The 6849-nt window shown below is 42.9% G+C and overlaps 1 non-coding gene across 1 annotated transcript; it reads left to right on the forward strand.

Annotated features, from left to right (window-relative positions):
• The first annotated feature begins 1195 nt into the window (after nt 1-1195).
• LOC116470076 (small nucleolar RNA SNORA40) lies at nt 1196-1317 on the forward strand. The gene has a single exon (XR_004248507.1). It is a non-coding gene; the product is annotated as a small nucleolar RNA SNORA40 (small nucleolar RNA).
• Nucleotides 1318-6849: the final 5532 nt, after the last annotated feature.

Below are 6849 nucleotides of genomic sequence, written 5' to 3' on the forward strand. Positions count from 1 at the left end.
AAAATCAAAAGAGCAATGTATAAATGTCTTGATCATTATCACCAAGAACTGGACACCTGATATAAAGCAATGGGTAGAATAATGTTAGTATTTGCTAATATTCAGACATGAATGCTGATATTTTTATTGAAACGTAACTGTACATATTTATTGGGTACATGCATACAATATGTAATGATCAAATTAGGGTATTTAAGATATTCATTACCTCAAAAATGTATCATTCTTTATGTTGGGACTATTTCACATCTTCTCTTCTAGCTATTTTAAAATATACAATAAATTAGTATTAACTATAGTCACCCTACGGAACTATTGAACACTAGAACTTATTCCTTCTATCTAACTATATGTTCGTACTCATTAACCAACCTTTCTCCATTCCCCCTGAACATCCCTTTCCAACTTCTGGTAACCATCATTCTACTCTCTACCTCCATAAGATCAACTTTTTTAGCTTCCACAGATGAGTGAGAACATGAAATATTTGTCTTTCTGTGCCTGGCTTATTTCGCTTAGTATGTTGACCTCCAGTTCCATCCATGTGGCTGCAAATGACAGGATTTCATTCCTTTTTATGGCTGAATAGCATTTCATTGTATATATATATACCACATTTTCTTTTACCCCTTCATTCATCAATAAACACTTAATGTTGATTCCATATCTTGGCTTTTGCGAATAGTGCTAGAATACACATGGGGTGCTGGTATCCTTTTGATACACTTTCTTTTGGATTTGCCTTCTTTTGGCTAAATACCCAGTAGTAGGAATGCTGGATTGTATGGTAGTACTATTTTTAGTTTTTTGAGAAAACTCCATACCATTTTCCATAGTGGCTATACTAATTTACATTTCTACCCACAGTATATGAGAGTTCCCTTTCCTCTGCATCCTCATCCGTATTTGTTATTTTTTGTCTTTTTTTATAATAGCCATTCTAACTGAGGTGAGGTGGTGTCTTACTGTGGTTTTGGTTTGGATTTCCCTGATGATTAGTGATGTTGAACATTTTTTTCAAATACCTGTTGGCCATTTGTATGTCTTCTTTTAAGAAATGTCTACTTGGGTCCTTTGCCCATTTTTAATGGGATTATTTGGTGTGGGGAGATGTTGCTGTTAAGTTGTTTGTAACTCTAATTTTTGTAGAACAAAAATTTTGGAAGTTTTAACTAATAATAATAAAACATATGACTGCACTTGTGTTTTTGTTTAACTGTGAACAAAGACTTACAGAGAGGTGCAAAAAATAAATCCTCTTTTGCAACCCAGAACTCATTGTTTAGTAAGGGTTTTGATACATAAAAAAGAGATATTACAACTTTTTAAACGATGAATTTTCTAATTTTTTTAGAAATTTTTCAACTGTGTCAGCATTTGAAAGCTACTAGACTCATTCCCTAAGACATGAAAACATGGATGGGATTGTAATTTCTAGAATTTCTTGTAAAATGAGATTTTTGTGAGTGTCTGCTAAACTTATCCTTCTGTTTAAAACTTTTTCTATTTACTTATATGTTACTTCGGATGAATTTTTTAAATTAAAATTAATAAGAAGTATGAGCAATGATAGAGTGACATACCTTATTATATTGACTATTGAGGCTAAATATGCAAAGATTAATTTTGATAAAATTATTTACAAGTTTGCAAAAGTTATAGCCTGAAAATGAAAATTGTGATCTATTATCATTCATTACTATGACAGACCAATATGCAAGTCTAAATTTATTTTTTCTCTAAAAAAAATTAATGTAATAAAAGTATTTTCATTACTTTTCCCTTTATTATACTGTAATAATTATGTTGTATCATATTGTTTATTTATATTTTATTAGTATGACTGTATATACACAGTTTAATAAATTGTTTTTTCACTGTTTGCATTTCTTTCCTGGCGTCATCATCAGCTATATTGATGCATACATTAACTGTATTTCATGATTATCAATGAAAATAACTTTGTTGGGGAGGTGTTACAAAATTATTCACTTCAGGTATCTAATATGCCAGACATCTCATTAGCTGGCTGATCCAGGGCACATAACTGACCAAACTGGGGCCCCTCGACTCCCTCCCCAGGAAGGTGAAGCATGGATCTGAGCAGCAAGGGGCCTGACTCAGTGGAAGCTGAGTCGTGTGATCAGCAGCACCATAGAGTCCGTGAACTCCCACCATAGAGGCCCTAGAGCGGCCCTGCTCTGACCTTCCCATAGCCCCCTTGGGTTGTGAGATACTCCAGAATCATTTCAATAAACCTCCCTTCTGCCCCTTTTGCCCTTAGACCCAGGATCAGTTTCTACTACTAGAAGAGCTATTTTTCCACAAGGAAGGACCTGCTGGTTGAGGAGGAAGGGTGGCATGGGAATGGAATAGCAGGGAAAGAACTCTGCCAGCCAAAGCATCAGAAATGCGAGCACACACCAATGCTCTGCTGCTCACTCTGCAAGGACGACCCACAGAGACACCTGGCACAACAGAGTGGGGTGTGTGAGTGGGACACTGGGAGGGACAGGAGTAAAAAGACACCTGAAGGGGAGGCTGCCTGTGCACCTGGAGCCCCACACCTCCCTTCTCCCCCGGGAAGCCTCCTAGCCCAGGATCTTTTTCCAGCCATCTAAAGATGTGGGTTGTGCCCTGCTGAAGAAATCACAGTGACATCAGCCCTTAGGTGGCTACTAACACTTGTAAAACATCTGATGTCCAGGTTAGATATAAGCTGTGGACATCCATAGAACTGTCTACCCGGCCTGCTCTCAGCCTCATAGTAAGGCAAGAGTGTCCTGATTCTTGCATGTCCCCACCCCACTGGCCTTAGCTAACTGACCCAGGGATGGTCTCTGACTCATGCTGAACCAATGAACTTCTTCCCCAGGAATTTTTAACCAGGCCTTGAGGAAATCAAGGTCAGACTCCCTCTCATAGGGGAAGCTATGGCCAGTCATGTTTCCAGAAAGCTGGATTGCAGTGACAAAGGGACAGGCAGAGATAAACAGAACAAAATAATAGGCAGCATTTAAGTCTCTTGTTCTAGCCACATCCTCGAGGCTTGGTTGTTCTACATGTCTTAGGATTCTTAGAGGAATAAATTCCTTGTTTTGCTTATTGAGGTGAGGTCTTGGTATTTGCAATCAAAGTTACACAGCTTGTGTGAACCTTAAATGTGCTGGGTTACTTTTTGAAAACAAGAACAAAATTGAGAGATGAGAAAACATGAGCAGCCATCATACCAATCCACCTGCCAGCTGTGACTTGTGATTGTCCTACCTGGCAGTTGCATACTTGAGACTGTGCTGTGTCTGGTTTCACTGTGCTGCCTGCACTTGGCGGGGCCAACCAGCAGTGGGCAGAAAGCACCCCTAGGAGGGCTTTGGTGGCTGTGCCCACCTGCAGCTCCCATGACAGTTTCATTCTCAGGATGGGGTCCAGCTGCCTGCCTTAGATAGTGGCCTATCTAAGGACCCCACATATCCCACTGTTTCCTCCTGCTGGATTTCTTCTCTCCAAACTTTACCCCCCAGGGCTTACCTCTCACAGGGAGGAAACCCTCTTCTCTATCCTGATTTAGTGGAAGGGAGAAAAATCAGTCTCCAGGGAGCTGTCTTGTGGGGTCCAGAGGAGACAGAGAAAGGAACCGATATTTCCCTACACCTGTGATGTGCCTGGCACTTTTATGTAGGCCATCCCATGTAATCCTGACCATAACCATGTGAGGCAGGTGTTGTTATCCTCATTTTACTTGACAGCTCAACCAGAGTGTTATTCTTCCTCGTGTCTGTAAATAGCACACGTCCTTGGCAGCCACCGTTCTCTCCCCACCCATTTTTCAGCCTTGTTTTCCACATAAGAAGCAGCACGGTTAGAAAGCCAGCTACTGCTGACTCCTGAATGTTAGATGCCAGGGGAAGTCTCTATTTTCATACCAAACCTGGTTTCCTGGTGGGCATACAAATTGTTGCCTGCTAAAATAGCAACTCTGGCAAAAATGTCTCCAGTCTGCTTAGATGTGCATCAAATTGGGAGCTGGCCTTGCAGTTAAACCAATTGACTGTTTCTAACGACCTGGAAACAAAACTCCCTTTAAAGCTACCAACTGTTGGCCTAGAATCATCAGCACCACTAGAAACATGGGGCCCTAAAACAAAGCCTCCTGATGTCTTTGATTTATTTCAACCCCATCCCTCTCCATCACTATTCTTTACTCTCTTCCAGCCCCTGCAGCCCAGGACAAGACTGCCTTCAAGCATACACACACACACACGCACTAACAGTTATAGATGGTATCAGCCAAGCACAGGCTGGGGGCCATGGTCTCTGCCTTCAAGAAGAGGAGATGCTGGACTCTCGACTGTCTCTCTTGCACTGCTCATGCTCTCTCTGTATGCCCTCAGCCTTTAGCCAATCAAGACCAGAGTCACAAGATCAGTTTCCACAGCCACTTTCAACAAAAGTTGATAGCACTGTCATAAACTCAAATGCCTTTGGGGACCTCACAGTTCACAATAAAAATAGTTGACATTTTCTCAAACATGATGGGCTGTCTCAAAACTTTTGTGGCTGCTGTTCCATCTGGCTCAACACTCTTCCTCCCTGGGTTCTCCAGGTGGCTCACTCTTCACCTCCCTCCAGTCTTTCCTGGAGGGTCATCTTCTCAGTGAGGGCTCCTTGACCACCCTATTTTAACTGCACCCAAGCACTGTCCCCTCACTTTCCTGCTAGGTCTTTTTCCATAGCATTTATCACGATGCTTACTAAATAATCTGTCTCTCCCATGCTCCACCAGGCTATAGGTGCTATAAGGGCAGAGATTTGTCTGTTTTGCTCCCTCATGTATCGCCTGTCCCTAATATGGCCTGGCTTACAGCAGGTGTCCAAATAAATATTCACTGTATGTCCTAAACACTTGGATGTATTAATCCTCCCAACGAACCTGGGAGACAGGTACCATGATGATGATAATGATAATGACAGTGATGATGCCCATTTTATAGATGAAGCTGGAGTACAGAGAGGTCAAGGTGCACAGCTAGTAAGAGGGAGCTTCCTGAACTCAGACTCATGAGGTCTGGCCTCACACCACACCAGCAATCACTGCAGTGCTTTTCAGACTCTCTGTACAATGTGGCAGAGGCTGGTAGCAACTGTGACAACTGGAAAATGCATACCCTGCCTTAAAACATTGTTTTGCTAAAAATCCTGTTCTAAACCAAAAAAAAAAAAAAAAAATCTGTTTGCCTTATTTAGCCCTCGGGCCACAAGTTAAATGGGGATTAACCTAAAGTAGGCACTGCAGACAAAAATAGGATTTTATTGAGTTGGGAAGGAATAGCGATTTAAAGAAAGATTATCCAACCAAACTCAGGTGTTGAGGAATCCATAGGTATTTTTTGCTCCGTTATTTTCCCTTTGTGGCAAGAAGGTCCAGGCTAAGGGAGGGTCCGTGGACAGCCATTTGAACAGTAATCTTGTGGGACCCTGTAGATCTTTTAACAACAGAAGCAGTTAGAAAAACATAGAAGAACCTTCCTGGAGAGCTGATTGCAGGGGCCATTCAAATGACAGGCAGGCTGTGGATTGTCACAGGTTGATATTCTGGGACAGCAGAAGCTTCAGAGAAGAAGGACCCAGCCACAGAGCCATGGACATGTGCATTGTCCTGGCATCTTCCATGGCATTAAGGGATCTTATTGTATGTCCTCCTAGATCTCCCAGAAATGATCCATTTCTTTGGTGATTGGGCAGTTTATGATTAAGACACCACGACATCCCATCTTCTTTCAGCCTCCAGCCATCTCACACCAATTGTCAGTTCAGGAATTATAGTGCCAGCAAAAGCCTCCAGAAATGCCTTCAAACAAGGAGACTCTGAAGCCACAAGTATTTGCTGAAAGCCACAGGCCACATTAATATCATGACCCAGACTGTAGGAAAGATGAAAGAGGACCGTTTCTCTTTTTGAGGCAGCTGCAGCCAAAGAATAACTGGCCCAGTCTCTCCATGCAACTGAAAATGGCTAGATATCATCCATTCCTTCATCAGCCACTCAATAACCATGGGCTGAGCACCTCGCATGTGCCAGCACCGTGCTGTGGAGTGGCACAGGCAGGCATGAGGCAGGGATGTTCCCACACAGGGAGATAAGCACTGTGTCAAATGTGCGGCTGGAAGCTGTGAGAATGCAGAGGAGGCAGCCGCACCCTCTCTGAGGTATGCTGTTTACTGGGGTGAGAAAGAAGCAAATCAGAGCCAAGTTGCGTAGGGTTGTTTGAAGGAAGGGAGTCCCCGAGGGGCCTGCCAAGTGGACAGGTTGGAGCAGACAGTTCCTCCTAAAACAGGAAGGACCATCAAATCATCACAGTGTTCAGCCCTGGTATTGGCTGCCCCTCATGCAGGAAGTGCCCTAGAGCCCAAAAGTGCTTCAGCAGTGTCCAGTTCTTCATCCACCCAGGCTGAGGTAGAACGAGTCCTGTCTTTGGCAACCTCCAAGTTAACTTTCTTCTACCTGTGAAGTTTCATCATTTCTTGGAACAACAGAAGAACTTGCCTTCTCCAAACTCTGCATCTCACTGAGCCTCTATATTTGCAAGTGGGTGCCACCAGCTTCTCTGTGCACAGTGGTTAAGATCTTGCTTGGGCCCTCAAGTCAGACATACTTGGGTTAAGATTCACTTCCTGGCTGTGTGGACCTCACAGAATTTACTGCCTCTTCTGGAGTCTTTGTTCCCTTGTCAGTAAAATGGAGTGGTGTCTAACTCAGGGGATTGCTGGAAGGATGAACTGAGGACAGGCAAGTGGAGAAACACACACATTGTGTTAGCACAGAGTATTCAATTGGATGTTCTACCAAGA

The sequence above is a fragment of the Hylobates moloch genome, unplaced genomic scaffold (genome assembly GCF_009828535.3).
Source record: "Hylobates moloch isolate HMO894 unplaced genomic scaffold, HMol_V3 SCAFFOLD_5, whole genome shotgun sequence".
Classification (NCBI taxonomy): Eukaryota; Metazoa; Chordata; class Mammalia; order Primates; family Hylobatidae; genus Hylobates; species Hylobates moloch.